The 22,505-nt window shown below is 44.4% G+C and overlaps 1 protein-coding gene across 1 annotated transcript in view; it reads left to right on the forward strand.

The window, feature by feature from the left end:
* The window catches only part of EIPR1 (EARP complex and GARP complex interacting protein 1), a 274,351-nt gene that overhangs the window by 143,942 nt on the left and 107,904 nt on the right, over positions 1-22,505 (forward strand). The window lies entirely within an intron of this gene.

The raw sequence follows: 22,505 nt of genomic DNA on the forward strand, positions 1-22,505 counted from the left end.
TATGTATTTTTTTTTTGGGGGGGGGCAATTTACAATTTTTTTTTTTATATTAATGGTTTTTATTTTCCAATGAAAAGGTAACGTAGGGATACAGAATAAAGAAAGGGGAAGGGGGGGATGATGCATGACAGAGGAATATCGTACAATGGACAAGTTATCACATTCGATAAGTTATTATATAAATTCGGAAACAAGTGGATGCCATAGTACATCCCATTACAATGGTATGTCTTGTTACACAGTGCAGATGCCTATTTGAGTTACAAGTCCAGAGTGAGTTTTAAGTATTTTATTCATCTACACGGTCGTCTATTCTCGCCAGTCGAAGGTAAATGGTTAACAAGGTAGACAGGTGTTTGTGTAGTCAAGTGTAGTATGAGTACTAGATCTTTGTGAGTCAGGTGGCCTATCACCATGTATGCGATGTCTAAGCTACTGTCTTGAGGGCAGATCTTTTATATTGGTGTTCCGTATTCATGTCGAGATTCTCAAGTGATGCGTTGATTGTAGAAGCCAAGCCATGCCGACCATGTCTCTTCCAGCTTTCTCCTCTTCTGGTATGTTTCAGAGGATAGTAGTTCAAATCTGTAGTATTGGTGTGTCTTTTCCATTAGTTCTCTTTTTGTAGGGCAATATGAACTTTTCCAATGCATTGCTAAGAGATTTCTGGTTGCCAAAATGAGTATAGTAGCTATTCTTCTGGTGTCTATATCCCAGGAATCCGGGAATAGTAGTAATAATCCTATCAATGGTGTGATGAGGTGCATGGTAGGTGTCAACTTGTTCAGTAGGGTTTGTGTATGATCCCATAAAGGTTTGATATCTGCACATTCCCACCAAATGTGGGACATAGTACCTGTTGAGTTTTTGCATCTCCAGCATAGGGGGCTGACATTGGGGAATATAGTGTGCAGCCTGTGAGGGGTGAGGTACCACCTATATACTACTTTTTTATGTGCTTCCACATGTGATCCGCATGATGTAATACCCTTTAGGGCTAGTAGAGATTTCAACCATTGTTCGTTGGAGAGTTTTGGCATCTTCTCTTTTTCCCATTGCGTAACGTACTTAAAGGCTTGGGGTGGAGAATAATCCAATAGGCTTTTATAGCATAGGGACAAAGTTTTAGATTTTGTCGGCGTATAGTGGCATCTCTTAATCAGCATCTGTGTCAGGTTATTAGTCGCAGTTATGGTTCTTGGAGTCGTTGCTACTTTAGTAAGGATGATATTTTTCAATTGTAAATATGCGAAAATGAACGAGTTTGGCAATTGGAACTTTTGTTGTAGATCTGGGAAGGGCATAATTGTCGAGTTAACGCATAGGTCCTGGATTCGGGTTACCCCCCTGGATGTCAAATTTTTTAGCGACAACCAGGGTGAGATCTCCTCCAGGGCTCGTAATGGTGCGTGTATACTGAATTTTGTTCCATCTGTGTTGGACATCCTCCATGTATCCCAAATGCGGATTGTCAAAGCAGTGGTCGGGTATAGTGTGGATAGGTGCGGTCTGAAGGTCTTTGGGGACCATAGTATGTTCGTTAACAACCTGGTCTGGATCATTTCTTGTTCCATGGCCACCCATTGAAAAGTATACTTGGGTGTGTGAAGTTTGATAGCTTGTTCCAGTATGGCTGCTTTGTAATATGTTAACAGTTTCGGGAATCCCAAACCTCCATCTGTTGGTGACATGTGTATGAGGGAAAGGGGGAGACGCGGTCTTGCTTTGCCCCATAAAAATTTGTTAAACGTGGTTTGAATGGTCTTTAACAGCTGGGGTGGTACTTGCAAAGGTAACATTCTAAAGATATAGAGTAATTTCGGTAATATCATCATCTTTGTAGCATGTAGCCTTCCTAGCCATGATAGATGAACGTCTTTCCATTTCTGAAAGTGAGAGGTGCAAACATGCACTAAAGCTGTGTAGTTTAGTGACACCATGGGCTGTTTATGTAGAGCAAGTTTGACTCCTAGATAGGTGAGATAATTATGTCTCCAGTCAAACTGGTGGTTGAGGCGTAGTTCTTGCACTTGTTGTGCTGGTATGTGAATCGGGAGTGCTTGCGTCTTTGACTTGTTTAATCTATAGTACGAAACTCTGCCGTAGTCCTCCAATAGCTGCTCGGAAGAGATGTTTGGGGTTTGCTTAGAGAGAGCAGAATGTCATCCGCGAACATGGCCAATTTGAAGTTGTTGTTTTTGATTAAAATTCCCGAAATTTGTGGGTCGTGTCTAATTTTATAGGCTAGCGGTTCCAGTGATAATATGAAGAGAAGGGGGGACAATGGACAACCTTGTCTTGTTCCATTGGTGAGTTTAAAGGGTGAGGAATGGAAGCCTGAGTGTGAAACCCTAGCCGTGGGGTTCGGGTATAGCGCCATTATTCCTTGTATCAGTTCCTTAGGAAATTTGTACTTGGTTAATACTGAGGTCATATATGACCAGTGAAGCCGGTCAAAGGCCTTCTCGGCGTCTAAGGCTAAGAGAAGGCCCTTGGTGTTCCCATTTTCCATGTGTGAGATGATGTTGAGTATTTTCCTCGTATTATCGGAGCCTTGTCTCCCTCTGATAAATCCTGATTGATCATTATGAACTAGGCGTGGGAGTATCTTAGATATACGGTTTGCAATTAGTTTGGCATAGATTTTGGTATCACAATTCAATAAAGAGATAGGCCGGAAGTTTGGGCAATGTGTGGAGGATATCCCGGGTTTCGGCAAAGTGGATATATAGGCGGTAAGCATCTCTTGGGGCATGTTTCCCGATTGAAAGCACTGATTAAAGAGGGCAGTCATGAATGGAGCTAATAAATGTTTAAATGTGTGATAGTATAAATTGGTGAACCCATCCGGACCTGGGGATTTGTGTTTCGGTAATTGTTGAATGGTTTGTAAGATTTCTTGGGTCGTAAATGGTTGTACCAACTCTTTACTCTCTTCGGTTGTTAGGTTCGGGAGGTGGACATCTCGTAAGAAGGCATCTATGTCTGTTTGTGTAGGGTTGTGTGTTAATTCGTCTTTGGTTAGATTATAAAGCTTGCCATAGTATTTGTTAAATTCTTCAACTATATCCTGCGGGTTGGTAATTTTATGGCCTTCTGTATTGTGTAGATATGCAATTTTGGTAGATTGGGTCCTAGCCTTGAGTTGGGCTGCTAAGATTTTTCCCGCCCTGTTGCCCTCCTTAAAGAATTTATGTTTTACCTTCGTTAGAAGGTAAGTTGTTTTAGCAAGTTCTATCTACTGCAGGTGAGTTTGTAATTGGAGAATTCGTTTTGTGGTGTCATGGGATGGTGAGATCTTGTTAGTTTGTGTAAGTGTCGTGAGTTCAGTGATTGTGTTCATATAGTCTTGTTTTCTCTTCTTATTATTATGGCTGGAGTACTTAATAAATTGCCCTCTGAGGACCGCTTTATGTGCCTGCCATAATGTGTCTATGTTTGTATCTCCTGTGTTATTTATGGAGAAATAGTTGTCCATCTCTTTAGTGATCTGGGGAATCAGTGTGTGATCTTGCAATAAGGAATCATTAAGACGCCAGGTACGACCATTGGGCTCATCCTCTCATGGCCATTGGAGGTAACTAAAAGACCTCCATTTGTTTTAAAAATACATAGGGATAAAGGAGAGAGCGCAGGTAACTAGTTTTTCTTTGGTTTTTACTATAATTTGGGGCTGATGTGTACTTTAGTCATTGCAGCCGCCCAGTAGTGATGTGAGTTGAGCGCAGGACTTTTCTTTCTGCATTTGTATCCATTTTTTGTATTACTCAGCCTTGTTACAATGCTGCTGCCCATCCCATGTGTTCCCTATTAAGGGTTAATAATGTATAGGGGTGTATATAAAAAATACCCCTTTCTGTCTCATTAGAGATTTTTGCCAGAGGCTCAAGGAAGAAAGGTAAATGGTTAGAGTTAGGACCCACCTAGGGGGGTCTGCCTTGATGTTGGCAGGTGGGCTCATCCTCTCATGGCCATTGGAGGTAACTAAAAGACCTCCATTTGTTTTAAAAATACATAAGGATAAAGGAGAGAGCGCAGGTAACTAAGCAGAGCATACATGTCTTTAAGATTATTAGCAGATAAGGCTTTCTATACATGCAGGAGTTAAATAGCTGAGATCATGACTGATACACTAATTACGAGCAAGCATCTTACTGGTTGGCTGGCCTATGATCGCCAACATACAAAGAAACATAAAAATATAGAAATAAACCATCACATCAACAGTAGCACGTTTTAGCTAGTGATCACTAATAACATGCCATATCAAGTAATGCATATTGACTGAAATCAAAAGAAAACTGTAACAATTCAAACTACATGAAGCTTCATATGTTGAGGCGATTATGTTTTCTAAAGACCACAGCGTCCGCCAATGCCGGTACTGTGGAAGACTTCCATGCATAGCACACCCATCACCAGGCTGAGTTCAGATAAGCATAGTAGATTATTCGAGCCTCCTATGGAGTTGCAACATACGGTACCACTACAGCCCCAAGTTTTGCTAGGAACCGGCTCCTTTTCCCTTCTCAGTAAAGCTGCGTTGTCATTTCACTCCAGAGTGTGGACAGTTACACAAACCTTCCCCACCAAGGAGGAGGGGGGCACCGAATTGGAGCTCTAACTGGAGGTTGTGTCGGCTGTTCTCCTAGCGCTAACAAAATCGATGGTATATGGCATCGAACTTATGCAGAAAATCTGCTTCCCAGCTACTGAGTGTTGGCTGTGGTGTGTACAATGTTTCCTTTGGCCATGTTGGAAAGGTAGCGTGTCAGCCACTTTCAAGAGATTAGCCAAGGTGCAATACTGAGGTGAGTGTTCACTTGGTGGGGACCCGGATAATCCCCACCTGCTCAGAGAGGGGAGTACGGAGCTCAGAGAGTCCACAAGAGGACAGCCCCGGACAGAGAGATTGGCCGCTTCTCCCGCCAGGGAATTGTCAGGCTGCAACAGACTATAGGCCGCAGCCGTCAACTTACATGGATGCTAATGCTGGAACTCACTCCAATGTTGTTCCTGCTATGCCAGAAGAGAGTTCTAATCAGAGGATGTTCAGGAGTAGGGTATTTCCACCCTTTAAATCACCATTAAATTGATTGCAGTCAGGAGCTCAAGTCGTCTGCGACCTTCCAGCATGGCCTCCAAGCCCCGTTCCGTCACTACTAATCTTGAGCTATCAAATGATGAATCTCTGTAATGCCTTTCTCCTTCCACCAGGAGAATGCCAGAGGTAGGCGACTCTCAAGGAACACAGAGTTTTAGAAGAGAGGGTGCAGTCTACTCCCCTCTGAGGAAAGGCCCACAACTCCCTTTATCTCCTCCTCAGCCTTAGAGTACTGTAACACTGGGCTACAGTGTGCCTGTGTGAGGGTTGTAATGGGGTGCCAAATTACAGGGGCCCAGGGTCTTCTACCCCTTCCTCCAAAGACACCCACATAGCTCTATTTTTCATTAAGTTTATCTGGAGTAACATCACAAATTGTGCTGCTATATAATACGTGACAAATGAGGCAACATGCATATCCTCTTGACCCTTTCAGTTGTAATTGTAGCTTTTTAAACCTTTTTTGTATGCCTTCCCATATAAAATAGTTAATTACCCCTCGAGAGAGGCCATGTTCTCATGCTTAACAGTATGGATCTGAACATGTACAGGATTTTTGGCAATAATGCCATCTTGACTGTGTATATTCGCTCGAAAAAAAAAAATCCGTTATGTTGCCCATTTAGCCAAAAGTTGTTTCAGGTGAGTGATCATGGGCCGTAGTTTGCTTCCATCATGTCCCCACATTGCAGGATGACCAGGATTTTTGGCTGCTTAGTTTAATCTGTGCACCACACAGACATAATATGTCCACAAGTATAAAATCTTCAAGAAATACGCTCACAGATTTCCATAATAAATCACTTCATTAGGGCAAGCAAGCTCACAGAATATGTATATAGGAATGCTAAATCTCTCTGCTGGGTGTTCATCTACCCAACTAAAGTCTTACTGTTCTAGAATTTTCTATGGTTCTGTCATAGACCCCTCGTTGTCTGCCGTCATTGTTTGCATTCATTGTGACAGAAGTGAATCAAATCCTTTACTCTCTGTGTAGTAAAATGTACACAAATATACACAGTGAGCAAGAATCCAATTGTAAATTTGGATTACTGGTATGTCAAGAGGAATCTTAAAGAAACACTGTAGCGTTAGGAATACATATATGTATTCCTAACGCTACAGCCCTAATGTCCCTAATCAATTGGGTCCCCCCTGTGTAAAAGAACGAAAACTTAAATAAAAATAATACAAATGACTAATCTTTTCTCCAGCGCCGAGTCTTCCTCAGCGTTACCACAACCACCTCCTTAGGCTGCGTCATCCTGGAGGCGTGCCAATCCAATGCTTCTCTTAGAGGAGTATTGTGAAACATAGGTGCATGCGTGGTGCTCACCGTGATGTGTTTAATATTCTGCCATAGAGCATCATTGAATAAAATGATTCTTTAGGATTGACCGTGACAGGACTGCCCATGTGTTGTGTGCTGTAGTCACTATAACTGTCCCTTAAAATCCTGGAATTAAATAAAATTGTATTGTAGTCTCCGTAAAGTATCAATGCTTCATATACTGTAGCCATCTGTGAAGCTTGAATCTATTCAATAAATTGAAGAAAAAAAATTAAAGCTACAGTTGGCATTAATACTTAAACCAACTTTACTGAAATGGGCATTGCCTATTTTCTCTTATGTTATCCCCTCTCAAAGCCACACTCTCATACAAACTCCTGTAACAAAGAAAACAATGGCTGCAATTCTAAATGTCCATGTATAGAACGGTAGAATACCAGCAAGATTTGAAAGCCTGTTGTGCGCTTGGTCTGGCAGACGCATAATTGTCCGGCTGGATCTAATAATAACCACCCTGCATTTAAACGGCTGTTAGTAGCTAGTCATGTCTATTAGACACAACAGAGTGCTAATTGCTGCTGTATTAGTTGTACCAAGTACTCCTCCTAATGCCAGTTCCCCATTAAGCACTGGATGCATCGCTGTTTTTGGAAGCAGCTCTTTCCACAAGCTGTCTTCACAGCATTGTTAATCCTGCTCATTAGCTATTACTAATTTATGTTAGGAGGCCACTTGCTGACCCAAGGGCTTCCTGTACATTACCTGTAACACACAAGGAAGGTTTTCAAATGTTCTCACTTTCTCCTTGAGAGGTACATGTCTAGATATAACAATTTCATGAATTTTACTTTAGTGCAATGTGAATGGAATTCCAAAGGAGAACTAATCTAGAGCAAGATTAAAATCGGTCTACTGGTTTTTTTTTTTTAGATTTTCAAGTAGAAGTGAAATATACTTGCACAATGCAGCTGATGGCATAACAGTGCTTTCTCAATTCATTGACACCCACTAGAGCAGTGGTTCCCAATTAATTTGTCCCGTGGAACCCTTTGGCATAGTGTATCAACATCGTGAAACCCTCCCCCCCCAACATAAAAATTACAATTGCGCTGTTTTCTTTGTATGTGCCGGTGTGTGTCAAGGTGTGTATATCTGTGCTTGTATGTGACAGTCGTATATCTGACACACAGATACACACACACAGGAACATAGTGGCACACAGATACACACACGTTGACACACATTGTGTATCTGTGTGTGGGTATGTATGTATCTATCTGTGTGCCAAAGTGTGTGTATCAAGGTGTGTGTGTATGTGTTTGTATGTGCCAGTGTGTATGAATCTGACACACAGATACACACACTGGCAGATAGTGGCACACTGACACAGATACACACACCTTCACACACAGTGTGTATCTGTGTGTGTGTGTATGTATGTATCTATCTGTGTTTCAAAGTGTGTGTATCTGTGTTTGTATGTGTCTGTGTATCAAGGTGTGTTTGTATGTGCCAGTGTGTATGAATCTGACACACAGATACACACATTGGCAGATAGTGGCACACAGATACACACACCTTGACACACAGTGTGTATCTCTGTGTGTTTGTGTATGTATCTGTGTGTCAAGGTGTGTGTATCTATGTTTCAAAGTGTGTGTGTCAAGTTGTGTATATCTTTGTATGCACCTGTGTGTATCTCTGTGTCAGTGTGTATCTGTGTGTGTGTGTGTGTGTGTATGTATCTGACACACAGATATGCACACACACTGGCACACAGATACACACTAACACACACATCTTGACTCACAAATACACACACTAAGATCCACACAGTGACATACACACACTGGTACATACACACACGAACACACTCAGATACATACACACAGGCACATACAAACACACTGATACATACTGGCACATACACACTTAGATACACACACTGACTCATACACAAACCTTGACACACAGATAAACACACTGACACACTCAGAAACACATACTTTTGACAGACACACATACTCTTTGACAGACAGGCACACATACAAACACATATACACTCTCACTGACGAGAACAGATACATTCTCACTGACAAACACATACACTCTCACACACTCACTGACAAGCACACAAACACATACAAACTCCCTAACAGAAACACATACAATTTATTTATTTTTAACATTTTACTCCACCCAGCCCCCCTACCCTTAGGAGTACTGGCTTGGAGTCCCTGGGGTCTAGTGGGGCTGCAGGCTTGGAGTCCCTGTGGTCCAGTGGGGATGCTGGCGAGTGGTCCCTGCGGTCCAGTGGAGCTTCTAAGCGGCTGGCGTGCGGACGGCAATGGAGCAGTGATCTCCCTGCTCAGCTCCCTCGCGCGACTCTTAGTGATGCCGGAGCCGGAGTGATGTTAACTTCCAGCTCCATCATCACTGCTGTGCGCGTGAGGGAGCTGAGCAGGGAGATCACTGCTCACTGCTCCCTCGCCGCCCACGGCCATTTTATTTTGAATTTTTTGGGCGGAGCCCCAATTATTGTTCCGCGGAACAACAATTGGAAAACGCTACACTACAGTGTTTTAACATTTGCTTAAAACAGCCATCAGCTGTTGTTGTCATAAAAACGTATGGTAGAAGGAACTTAAGTCCATTAAATACAAGACAAAGCCAAGAGACGTTTGCATAGGTCATTAAAAGCAAACATCTTAACACAAAAACAAATCCATACATGCATTTAACACCACCTTTAATTCCTTAAGGATGGAGGCAATTGTACACGTGCTGATCAAAACAAAATCAAAACCAAACTTAGAATTTGATCTATATGTCTGTTCAACCATAATTTATCTATTTCATATTGAGTACACCTACCCTTTTTTTAATATATATATTTTTTTTTCTGTTTTATTATTGTGGCATGAGAGTCATTCAAGACAGAGTATTATCAGGAACAAGAGTACATGAATAAACATTGCAACATGTAAGAATATGTTCCTAGCAAAATCTATTTTTATATATTAAAACAATAATGAAAGGGTACACAGGCTTGAATATACATGTCCCCAGTTCCAGAAGATGCTAGGTAGTCCGATAGAGGTGAAGAGACATGTAAGGGAAAATCAGTGTGCAACTGAGAGAAGATAAAGATCAGACCCTAAACAGTGTCATAGAGGTTAGATTGCTCAGATATCGCTACCTGGTAGAGGTACACATTATAGATGATATAGCACTGGAACTGGTCCCAATAGCATCATTAAAATGCTACAGTCCTTAAGCCAGGTAAAAGAAAAGTAAAAGACAACAGGTCTAAATTAAACAAAGTATTAGTTCAAAGTGGCATTCACTGTGAAAGTTATGTGACAGTAAATCAGAAGTGTAAGGCCTTCATTTAACATACATCTCCAGCCCCATGATACAGACCTGTTGCCACTGATTCTGAATATTTTAGTGGTAACGTATATGTTGACCATGGAAACCCATTTCAGGAAGCTTACTGTCCCGATGCGTGAGGATTCTCCGCAAGATGCAAGGTAGCAACCCGACCAAATGCAAAGTAAGGAAATACGCTTCTTACCAGACCTTAGCATAGCTGGGCTTAAAACTGAGGAGTAAAGAAGAAATATCAGAGCTACAATAAAAATAAATTAATTAAGACTTAATAAAACAACAAATAATGACAATGTAGAAGACACGTCCGTTTTACAACAAGAATATTGGAGCAACTCAAATTCTGGAGAAAGCCGGGTCTGGTACACAACACTGGAACATATGAGAAATTCAATTCAATATGTAGCCAGGTCAAAATCTAAATCAGGATAATACAAGCCAGGTCAGTAACAGGAATTAGGGTCAAAAACAGTGCAAACGCACTTAGGTGCCATAGAAACCACATAAGGGCACCAGACCATGGAAAAGGGTATACATAGGTCCTGTTCCTAGCATTAATTTTGTGCAGAGTGTTATGCAGGATAATTAATTGTGTAAAAGGGTGCCAAGGTCACCCGCTCACTTAATTTAGGTTTACTTAATTTCAGAATGACACAAGTGCGACCTGGTACATGCAATGCTGCATCCAGAATGACAAGGCCTAGTATCCGAAATTGATGCGGCCGTGTCTTTATGTAATCCAGGACTCCTCCTTTGTGGCTGCATTGATGTGGTTGAACTTTACAGATTTAGAGCCAGAGGGACTGGCGCTGCTGAGTAATTTTTAATCTTCAAACTTTATTTGACATGGATGCAAACAAATTGAAAACAGAGCTGCGGGACTGTGGTCGAATTGACGTAGAAGTGTCACCAGAGCTATCTTTCCTGACACTCACAAAGAATGGCTATTATGTGCATCCAATTCCAAAGGCAGTGTTGCATTCAGGGAACCCAATAATCTGCTTCCAAGCCTGGAGCACCATGTAAGGGATCTGCAGTTCCTTAGAAGTATTCAAAATTAAATTCCAAAGGCTTCACAGAGTAGTGTGAATAGGAAGGAGTATTATTCAGGATCAGGAAAACAAAATTATATATCACGTTTCTGCACTGAAAAGCCTTTGGAATTTGATTTTGAGCTCTTATGTTGAGGTTGGTTCCATCGGTTGTTTAGAATATGCCAGTGCATTTTGCAAACAAGCACACTTGATTTATACATGCTTTTTTTTTTATAAATTCTTTATTTTTGTTAGTGCATGAAATAACATTTCGGTTCTCTGAACCACAATAGTTGCAGAGAGAGCCCGTGAGTAACAGTACATAACATGTTATGTCGATAACATTGCACACATTTTTATTACAATAAAGATTAAAACTGAAACTATGAATGAGCATGACCGAAATTGTCAGGCGTTTGAAATAGTGATTAAAGACAGTGTATAGGGTAAAGTAACTGTTGGTAGGAGGGCTTATGTCGTATCTTATGCCAAAACAGTGTTATTGTAGTTGTAAGCTCGGGTCTATCTAAGCGGGTTACTTATTGACAAACAATTACAGTTAATATGTATTCTTTTCCAAACCTTAGTTTGTATATCAACAGGTATGCAGAAGAAAACTTAGTGTGGCTTGCGCAGAAGCCCATGCTTTTGTGGTTGTTTAAGCGGTGTAACAGAAAGGAAGGTTTGGTTAGTAGCATGTTTATCGATTCTTGGTATCGTACAGTTGGCTTGCGCAGAAGCCATTTCTGTGGGCTCATATAACCTTGCCCGCTATGGGTATTTATTTTCTTGTTGGTTTGATTTCCATTATCGAATGTACCTGTGAAGGCGTTTGGATGCAGTGTCTAGGTTTCGTCGGGGGGGGGAGGGAAATAGGTAGGATAACTCGGAGGTGGGGGAGGGTTATAGAGTTTGTGAATCGTAGTCGTATGTTCTATCGTCGGTGCTACGTCACCACCTCTTGTCTGCTTCAGGTGCTATAGATATCCGTCTTTTATGTGGCTTTTAGTCGCTGATACGACAGTTTCTGTTGTAACTCTGGGGGTTGGGGAGAGGGGTACAGAACTTGGTCGAGGGTAGGGTAATTCTCTGTCTGGCGACGTAGCCGGGGAGGTTTGGGTCTAGTCTCCCACGGTTGTGTGGTGTATCTGTTGTAGTAGTTTAGTGTTGTATCTTAGTCGCTGTTGTTGGGTGTGGGGCGTAGGGTGTGAGGTGGGGTTGTCGTGTGTGTATGTGTTCGTGGGTACTGTTGGTTGTGTTTTTGGGGGGTGGTGGTGTGGGGTCTGTCTCAGCGGGTGGTTCGTGTGGGTTTCGATTTGGGTCGGGGAGGGTAAGTGTTGAGTGGTGTGTGTCGTATGTAGGAGTGTGGTGGAGACATCCGTCTCAACGGTGTCTGGTTGGGTAGGATCCCTCCTAGTTGGGGTTCTTAATGTGGCCATGCCTGGGTTGGGGGGGATGTGTGTATGTCTGTCAGTTTTTATCCGTTGTAGGTTAGGGTGGTGTTTGTGGTGGGTTGGCTGGTGGGTTGTTGGCGTGTGGTGTCAGTGTGGTAGTGTTGCAATGTTGGGGTAGGCATGGTTGAAGTGTGTGCTAGGGGAGGGGGGAGAGAGAAGGGGGAGAGAGAGAGAGGGATAGGGGGAGGAAGAGTAGGACCAGAGAGGGGGTAAGGTCGCGCATCCTCCGCCTCTCCGCCCCCCCCCCCCAGGGGAGGAGCGGGGGGTTTGGGTGGCAGGGGTTATATGTGGAGGAGGTTATGGCAGTGTTGCCATTCTCATTATCCAAGGGTCCCATACCTTGTGGAAAGATTTAGTCGTGTCATGGATCAGGGCTGATAGTTTATCCATTTCTACGGCATCTTCTATGCGCCTTTGGACTTCGGGCATGGAGGGGGTGGTGTTGTTGCCCCAGTGTCTGGTTCGTCGTGTGGCTAATGCCACCCGGGCTGTGAGCTTATTTTGGACGCGTGTTAGGGTGTCGTGTGGCTTAGAGAGAAGCCATATCCAGGGGTCTAGTGGTAGATTGCTGTGGAGCATTCTGTTTATCATCTGGGCTATTTCTCTCCAAAGTGGGGTGATTTGGGGGCATTCCCACCAGAGGTGGAGGTAGGTGCCCTGCTCCCCACATCCCTTCCAACAGCGGTCTGAGGTGGAGAAGCGCATTTGCTTCAACCTCAAGGGGGTGATGTACCATCGGAACATCGTCTTGTACGCTTGTTCCTTGTGTGTGACACAGATTGTGAGCAGGGCCGTAGCGTCCCATACTTCTTTCCAATCCGATGGGTCCTCTGGTTGTCCTATATCTCTTTCCCATGCTGCTGTGTATGAGAGAGCTTCATGGGAGGTGGAATTGTGGAGTATTCCATAGATAGTGGATATCTGCCCTCTTTGTATTGGGGAGCGCATGCACATTTTTTCAAAGGTCGTGGCCGGCGTGATGGCCGCTTGGTGGTTAGGCGGTTGGGACAAGAAGCTTCTGATTTGCAGGTAGTGGAAGTGGTCGAACGTGGTAAATGGTGTGGTGTTCGGTAGCTCCGGGAAGGGGAGTAGTTGTGATCCTCTGAAAAAGTGGCAGAATCTGATCAATTAATTATCTTCGAACCGTGCAAAATCCTGTGGGGTCATTCCTGGTTCGAATTGGGTGTTGCGTAATATGGGCGTCAAAGGGGATGGGGAGTTGATAATTTTATGTTTGCGGGTGACTTGGTCCCAGAGTTGTATGGAGTGTGTCAGTGCGGGTGTTGTGGGGGGGGTCTGTGGTCTGTCTTTTTTTGGTAGCCTGAAGAGTAGGGAGGGGAAGTCCCGACCGAGCAGGTCATGCTCCAAGTCTACCCAGATTTTTTGTCCCGCTGGGGCGTGTAAGTTCTGTATTTGTGCGAGTTGTGCCGCCTGGTGGTAGTCCCATAAGTTGGGGAGGCCTAATCCCCCCATTTTATGTGGTACGTACAGTGTTGCTCTTTTGACCCGTGCCTTTTTCCCCGCCCAGATGAATTTGTCTATACGTGTCTGTAGAGATCTGAAGTCTGCTTTGGATATGGGTATGGGCAAGGCTTGAAACAGGAATAGGAATCGCGGTAGTAGGTTCATTTTTATAGATGCCAGGCGGCCCAGCCAGGAGATGGAGAGATGTTGCCAAGTCTCCAAGTCTTGTGTCGCTTTGGTTAGTAGTGGGCGGTAGTTAATTTGATACGTCATGTTTAGTTCTGCCGGTAGTCGTGTTCCTAAGTACTGTATGGACTGTGGTTCGTATCGGAACGGGTGTTTTAATTTAAGTGCCTCTAGAGCGTCGTGAGGGACGTGAATTGGTAGAGCTTCTGTCTTGCTGAGGTTCAATTTGTATCCTGACACCGTTGCGTAGTCTTCCAGGAGGGTCAGTAGTGGGGGGAGGGATGTCGTGGGATCTGTCAGCGTCAACAGGAGGTCGTCCGCGTAGGCCGCCACTTTATAGTCTGTGTCCCGATTTTTAATGCCGGTTATGGTTGCGTCTTGTCGGATTGCCTGTAGGAGGGGTTCCAGGGAGAGGGCGAAGAGGAGAGGGGAGAGGGGGCAGCCTTGTCTTGTGCCGTTGTGGATCGTGAAGGTGGGAGATTGGGTGTTCGGGATAAGGAGATTTGCTGTGAGTTGGGAGTACAGTCCTTTGATCATTCCGATAAAGGTCGCGGGGAAGCGAATAGGTAGGGCCAGAGGATGCGGTCAAATGCCTTCTCGGCGTCTAGGGAGAGGAGGAGTGTGGAGTGTTTGCGTTTGTTTGCTAGCCAGATGAGGTCAAATGTTCTCCTGGTGTTGTCGCTTGCCTGGCGGTGTGGGATGAAACCTACCTGGTCCGGGTGTATCAGTTTAGGTAGGAATGGGAGAAGACGGTTGGCAAGTAATTTCGTGAGGATTTTGATGTCGGTGTTGAGTAGTGATATGGGTCTGTAGTGGCCCGGGTCTTGGTGGTCCTTATCAGGTTTCGGTATCAGGCATATGTTTGCCCTTAACATGTCTGGGGGGGGGGTTCTCCGTCCATGATAGAGGTGAATAGTGTTAGTAGGTGCGGGAGGAGTTCCGTTGGGTAAGTTTTGTAATAGAGGCCGGAGTAGCCGTCGGGGCCTGGGCACTTATTCGGTTTTAGGGATTTTATAGCTTGTGCAATTTCCTCGGTGGTGATTGGTGTGTTGAGTGTTTGACTGCCTTCTTCTGTTAGTGAGGGCAGAGGGATGCGTTCCAGGAACGCTTCTATTTTCGTGTGTGTTAGGGTGGGGTTCTGTCGTATTTCGGGGGTATGGTCGTAGAGTGAGGCATAGTATTTTTGAAAGGCGTTCGCGATTTGGTGTGGTAGCGTGTGTATCTGTCCGTCGGGTGTTTTTATCCTGGTTATATGTTTGGCTCTCTGCCGACGGCGCAGTCTGTGGGCCAGTAATGTGTCCGCCTTGTTAGACTTTTCATAAAACATTTGCCTCGTCCATTGGTGTGCTTTTTGGGAGTCTTGTGCCATAAATTTTTGTATGTTGTTTCTATGCGTTTGCAGTTGGGCTGCCAGGGCGGGTGTAGGATTTGTTTTGTGTAGAAGTTCCGTCGTCCTGAGGGCCGTGAGGTGTAGTTCGAGTTCCGCTAGTTGTTTCTTTTTATGTGCTGTGGCTGCTGCTATCAGCTTGCCTCTAATAACGGCCTTATGCGCCGCCTATAGAGTGCCCGCCGAAGTCACTGAGTTTTTGTTAAGTTCAAAGTAGGTTTTAATGTCCTGTCTGATGGCTTCTTTAATGGATGGGTTGTGGAGGTGGGTTGGGTTGAGTCTCCAGGACCATACTTTGGTAGTGTTTGGGATAGTGAGTTGAAGGAGAATCTCTGCGTGGTCTGACCACGTGATCGACCCTATCGATGCTTGTGTTATATGTGGGAGTAGGGTGGGGGAGGTGAGGAACATGTCTATGCGTGAGTACGAGGTGTGGGGGTGTGAGAAGAAAGTGAAGTCTGCCGTGGTGGGGTGTATTGTCCTCCATATATCTACTAGTTGTGTTCGCGTGGCGAATGCTTGTAGCAGTTTGTCTGTACGGGCAGTTGGTGGGGGCTTTGTGCCTAGGGTATGAGTCCGTTTCCTGTCTATGTCCGGGGCCAGGGTCGCATTGTAGTCCCCACCTATGATCATATGGTGTGATGAGAAAATTCGGAGGTGGGTCTGGAAGGTGTCCCAGAAGTTAGGGTCTGGGAGGGTAGGGGCATAGATGGAGGTTATTGCGTACCTATGGGGACCTATGTGTCCTGTTACTGTGACGTATCGGCCTTGTGGGTCGGCCACTGTGCGTATAATCGTGAGTGGGCAGGAGGTGCGAACCAGTATGGCTACCCCGTTTTTCTTTTCGGCTGGGGAGTTCGCTAGGTGACAATCCCTATAATATCTATTGCGGAGGGGAAACGCTCTGGAGTTTTCGTAGTGCGTCTCCTGGAGCAGGATAATGTCGGCTTTGGTTTGGTTCGCCCATCTAAGCAGGCGGTGTCTTTTGGTCGGGTTATTTAGGCCTTTACAGTTTATGGATATGCAGGTGAGGTGTTTAGGCTTGGGTTTGGGTTTTGGTCCTGGATTGTTGACGGGTCCCTCTGGAGGTCCGTTTGTAGGGCTCCGCGGCATCTGGAGGGGGGAGCGAGGAGGAAGAGGAGGCGCGAGGTGGGAGTGGGTGGAGAGACGAAAGCTGAGAGAGATGGGAGGAGGGAAAGAGGAGTAGAAGAGAGGAGGTGGGGGTGGGTATTAGGTAGTGTATGTGGTGTGTGTGTAGGTGTTTGAAATGAGGAGTTGTCTGCACGGTAGGCCTGGTCTTATGACAGGGTTGCCAGGTCGTATTTGGGGGTGGCCGTGGACATGGGGGCCTCTGTCCGTTCTGTGTGGACCTTTGGTCCTGTGTAGGGGGTGAGAGGTGGGCGAGGAGTGGTGCCTCCCTCTTCCCTACTTAGTTTTTGTTTTATGGGTTACGAGTTGTTCGTCACATGTTAGAAGGTTGGTGACGTGGGTCTGTAGGGGTTTTGCGGTCGTCCCATGTGGGTAGTGTTGGGTGGTGTCTATCTTGTCCTGTCCTCCAGTGGTGGAGGTGGGGGTTTGTCAGGGGTTAGTGGTGTAGGGTGCGTCGGGAGTGCCTGCCTGGGTTGGTGGTGTGCTCCGACCTGAGGTTAAGTGTAGCAGTCAGGGTAGTAGTCTAACTGTCGTGTCAGTGGGACTGTGTAGTGTAGTTGGCGGTCTTCCTACCTGTCTTTGCGACCAACGGTGATTCGGGGGGGTTGGGCGCGTTGTATATCAGTGTCTCCATGGGTCATTGAGGTGTGGTCTGTGGTCCGGGGGTGGGCGTCTCTCTTGTCCGAGCTTGTCTCTTCTCAGTGTCTTGTGGATGGTTGTCGGTGTGTCATGGGGGGGGGGGTCGTGGTACCTAGGGGTCGAGCCTCTCCCTTTCTTATGGCTCTAATACCATGTCATGTGAGGTGCTGCGGAAGGTGAGACAGATAAATGCATTAATTTTGACAAATAAACATTACATATAGCATGAGGAGATTACTGGTTGGTGGAGGGGTTACGTTGTAGGGTAACCTCTGTGGAGGGGGGGGGGGGTGAGGGTTTGGTTCCCTTAGTTGTATAGGCGTGGTAGTGCGGCATGACATATGAGGATAGGACATATGAGGATATAGCGTATTCGTGACAGTGCCGATGATTTCGGTTCCCCCGCCCCTTGTGTTACCGGGTTCCCTCCTTAATTGTTGTTTTCTACAGGGCCCTGGGTCGTATGCTTGGGGTTGTGGGCGGGTAGACGGGGCCCAGTGTTGATCCCAGGCGTGGTTGGATTGTTTTACGGGGTGGTTGTCACCTGGGAGCCGGATGTATTAGCAATAGTTGGGGTCCCTCAGAGTACCTAGCGTTGATTATGGGTATCAGGGGCGGGAGAGGGAGGCATCAACACTGTCACCTTATCTCGTGCCGGGATAGATGATTCCGTGCACTGTAGTACAATACATTGTTATGCAATACCATGTAGTACAACACAATATAATACAATTCAATATAATACGATACCCCTCCGAGGTCAACGTCTGTGGGTAGGTGACTTGCACCGTTTGTTAGAGTCTCTAGTTCTTGGTGCTATTTGATCGAGGGTGGGTCCGGTCGGTGTTCGTGTTCGGGTCCGGGGATGGTGTCGGTTGGGGTCTCATTGTCCAGGTTGTTGCGTGAGGGGCATAGCGGGGCTGTCCGGGTGGGTGCGTCCATTGGTCTCCTTGAGCGGTAGGGGTGATGGTCCGGGGAGCCCTGGGGGGGGGGTTATGTCCATGGGGTGTCTCAGGGTGGTTTCCAGGTCTCTGGTATTAGCTTGAGGTCAGGGGGGGGGGTGCCAAGTTGGTTCGTCTAGGGTAGCAGTTGTTTGCGGGTGTGTCGGTCGGAGGCACATGCAGGAGGTGGCAGGGCTGTGTTTAATTCTGTTCTTCAGGCCTCATGGGGATCCTCTTCCGCGATGTTCGGCGGGTGGAGTCTGAGAACCTTTCACGCTGAGTGCGCGGTCTGCTCCTCGTGTTCATGGAGTTTGTTTGCTGGGCCGGTAGGAGGGTAAGTCCCAATGAGTCCGCAAATGGGGTCATTTCCGCAGCGCTTACCAGAATATGCGTTTGGCCGTCTTTCCTGACAATCAGTTTGAAGGGGTGACCCCACATGTAGCGGATTCCATAGTGATTCAGTGTGAGGGTGAGTTGCTTGAGGTCCCTTCTTTTCTTTAATGTGGATGGGGCTAGGTCTTGGAAGAAGGCCAATCGGGCCCCTTGATATTGAGGAGGGTTGTCCCTAGAGAGGTTGAGGATCTGTTCTTTTATCGCAAAGAAGTGCATGCGGACAATAACGTCTCTGGGGGATTCTGAGTTGAGGGTCGGTGGCCGGAGTGCTCTGTGGGCCCGGTCCATTAGGAGGTCTTGTGGGGAAGCCTCCGGTAGGATAGTGAGGAACAGGTCCGTTAGGGTGGCGTGAAGAGCGTCCGGTGTAACCTTTTCAGTTAGGCCTCTGATCCGAATGTTGTTGCGTCGTGACCTATTATTTAGGTCTTCAATGCTTTCCTCCATAGTTTCAATCTTTGCGTACAGATAGGCAAGCTCTTGGGAGTGTTCACGGGATTTGGAGGTGAGTTCCGTGATGTGTTCTTCGGTGTCGTCTGCTCTCTGAGTCAGGGAGGTGATATCCTCACGGAGGCCTACGAGCCTCTTATCGAGCTCCGTTGCCATGTGGGATTTAATGTCTGCCGTGGCTTCGTGGAGCATTTGCCGCATTACTTGCAGGGTGAGAGGGGCGTCTCGCATAGGGCTGCTGGGGTCGGCCGTGTTTCTATCTCTGTCTGCCGTATTTTTGTCTGCCATGTTGTGGCGGGAGGACGGCCCATCAGGCTCCGGTTGTGAGCGGAACATCGTGGCGACGGACGGAGTCTGTTCTTTGGAGTCTTTTCTTTGCTTTCCGCCGCCCATTTCTCTGTTCCGTGTGAGGGGTGCCTAGTATAATGTTGTCCGGGCTGTCTGTGGCGTTTTGGGCGCTCGTAACTGCGGATGTTTGCGGATTCGAATAGCGGGGAAGAGGGAGCTACAGGATTATGCTGCCATCTTCCTCGGCGGTCAGGCCACGCCCCCGATTTATACATGCTTTAACAACAAAGTGATATGTTCTCTGAGCTTGTGCATCCTGTCACAGACAATGATTTTGCTATCAAGCAGGGCAGTTCTTGCGTGGTAAAAATTTAACAAATGTTTGGAAGGGTGGAAGTGAATGATGGTGCTACTCAGAAAGTCACTGAGCTCTATTGTATGGTTCATTCTACTGCCTTGTCTTGTATTTGGATGCTGCATGGCTGTGTACTTCAAGGTACATTATAGGGTCAGAAATACAAACATGTATTCCTGACCCTATAGTGTTAAAATACACTATTTACATGACTGTTCCCCTCTTACCCCTTTAAATATTGTAAAATGTACCTTTATTCCTTGGCTGAGTGGGTCTGCCGGACCTTCCCCCCCGCCTCCTTTGTTGAGATCATCAGAATTGATCTCAGCCAATCCAAAGTTTGTGCAGAATTATGCAAGAAGTCAAATGTAATTTTCAGAAGTTTTGATTTGTAAAATTGCCCAAATACATCACCCATATGATACCAAAACTCTAACTTTTCTGGGGAATGCCACATTACGTGAGATCCGTTCGGAACAGAAATGCATTTTTTTTTCTTGTATATATCCAGTATCTTCCTTTTATTATAATTACTAGTCTCCTGTTCTTATGCAGCTGTGATACAGATTACTTTTATGTCTGTCTCTCCGCAACATGCAGAGATGGGTAGCTGGGAATTTGCCAACACTTTGTTCAGATTGCTTTCGTTACCTTTATTTTGTATTCATATGAAACAAGCCCGTATCGGCATAGAGTTGAAAAGGAAGGAATAATGAAGACTTGGACCGAACTTATTCTGCATACTGCTTTGTAGGCATTTGACTAATAAAATATTTTCATTATGAAGAGGACTAGTTATGATTTATTTTCAAGTACTAGTTTTGTAGCTATGAAGTGATATGGTTAATTTAGATCTTTTGATTGCAACTCTGTTGTGAGTAGTTGGCAATCTAAGTGATCAGCAGGGATCTCAATGTTTATGAGTTTGATGAATATTTGGAACTGAAACTGGAGTCAAGGGATCTTAGAAATTCAAGTTTTTGGTATCTTGTAGTGGATTTGTTCCCAGAGAATTAGCACCTTCATGAACTCTTGCCAACTCACCTGTATGAGAATAGGCTCCATAGAGATGAAGTTAAAATTATCCTTTTCTCGCAGGAATTCCAACACGATAACATTTTAAAAAATCATAAACTTTGCACTCATTGATTAGACACTTGTGTTTCTAACCTATATTTCATTTAATTCACAAATCCCACAGCAGGTAGTTTTACAGTTGTAGATCCCACTTAGAAAATATTTACCCATTTTTCAGATAAATGTTTGTGTTAGACCTTTTAAACAAAAGATGTAGTCCAGAGTTAAATGTAATACATTTTTGTAAGTCATTCTATATCTCTAATGGATCTTCCTTTGCAATCATTCATTAAAACATGAATTCAAAGTGAATTTTAGACCAAATATCTACAATGAACAGATTTCTTTTCCCCACATTTTTTAATTTTGACCTAAAATGTCAATGTTTTTCTATGAATATACTTAAACAGATTCTGGGTTAACCACTACAGTGCAAATTGTTTGGAATGTTTATCTTTTTGTTTTTGTTTCTGTCAACATGCGTTTCCTTCTAGACCAGTGATGGTGAACCTATGGCCACCAATGTCTTCTGACATAGATAAGGTTTGCTATAACTGCTAGATGCAATATTATATGCTGCACTTGGTGTGCTATGATCACAGCTTTAGCAATGGCATGCCATGGTGGAGGGAAGAAATGGGTACTGGAGTGGAAACCAAGTGGAGCAAGCAATTTATATAGAAATGGTAGAACATGATTAAGTTTTGGAAAAGGGGTGTGTTATGGGAGTTTATATGGAATAACTAGAACAAGGGACAAATGAGATGAATGGAGTGCAAACAAAAAGGAAGAAAAGAAATGGAGTGGAAGAATTGAAGTAGAGAGCAGCAGATAAGCTGATCTAAAGCGAGAGGAGAGAATAAGTAGTGTACATGAATGGAGTGCATAGAAGATGGAAAGAGGAGACGCTCGAATTAGGGGAAAGCCATTGAGAAAATACAAAGGAATACAGGGGACTGAAAATAAAAAAGCATATTTAAATCTGAGCATATTTCAATCTAAATCCTTGATTTCTGCAAAATACTGGGTCATTGGGCTCAACATTTGTTTCCATCTCTTAAAGAGTTACTCCAAAGAGTAGGACTTTGTTCCCTTTTGTGTGATACATCATTTTTCACTGTCGAACTTGTAGGCATTTTATATGTCAATAAGAATCTTTAAAGAAATGTGCAAGCCTTCCAATACCCACCTCCATATAAACAAACACTTACAATTGTTACTAACTGATTTAAGATTACAATAAAATAATATTCTTCCGGGTTCATGATATAAATGAAGTAGGATATTTGATAAAATAGAGAGAGAATTATCACTGTTTTTCCTAAAAAAAAAAATCACTTTTTAACTAACACAAAATGGAATTAATAGTATTATATTATTATTTTCTATATTTATATTGTATTAATGTATTTCTCCTTCATGATTCACAAATTCCTTGTCACAGTCTTGGTACAGAGCATTACACCAGTTTAAAGAACAGATTTATTGATTCATTATTGTTGTATCCTCATAATCAATCTGTCCTATTTTCCTTTTATTCTTTTATCACAACTTGACTGTTGGTTGATATCAAAAAACCAAATCATATAAACAGATTTTGATGAAGTATGTTTATATTAAAACTGGGCATGCATAAAAGAAGGGTTTTTCTGACTGACCTTTTTATGATTATAGATGTGTCTGCTATATTGTGGTGAAATGGGTGCATTTTTCTACATTTTGAATACAGGACTGGTTATTAACATGACAATAGTATGCTAGTTTAAAAACTATCTAAGCACCATAACCACTGCAGCCCACTACAGGAGAAGCCAAATATCCCTATAGAATTAAGCACAGCCGTCGAGAACTACTATAATTGGCGGAGAGTGCTCAGCCATAAGTGCATAATTGCTTGGCCTTGCTG

The sequence above is a fragment of the Pelobates fuscus genome, chromosome 2 (assembly GCF_036172605.1).
Source record: "Pelobates fuscus isolate aPelFus1 chromosome 2, aPelFus1.pri, whole genome shotgun sequence".
Classification (NCBI taxonomy): Eukaryota; Metazoa; Chordata; class Amphibia; order Anura; family Pelobatidae; genus Pelobates; species Pelobates fuscus.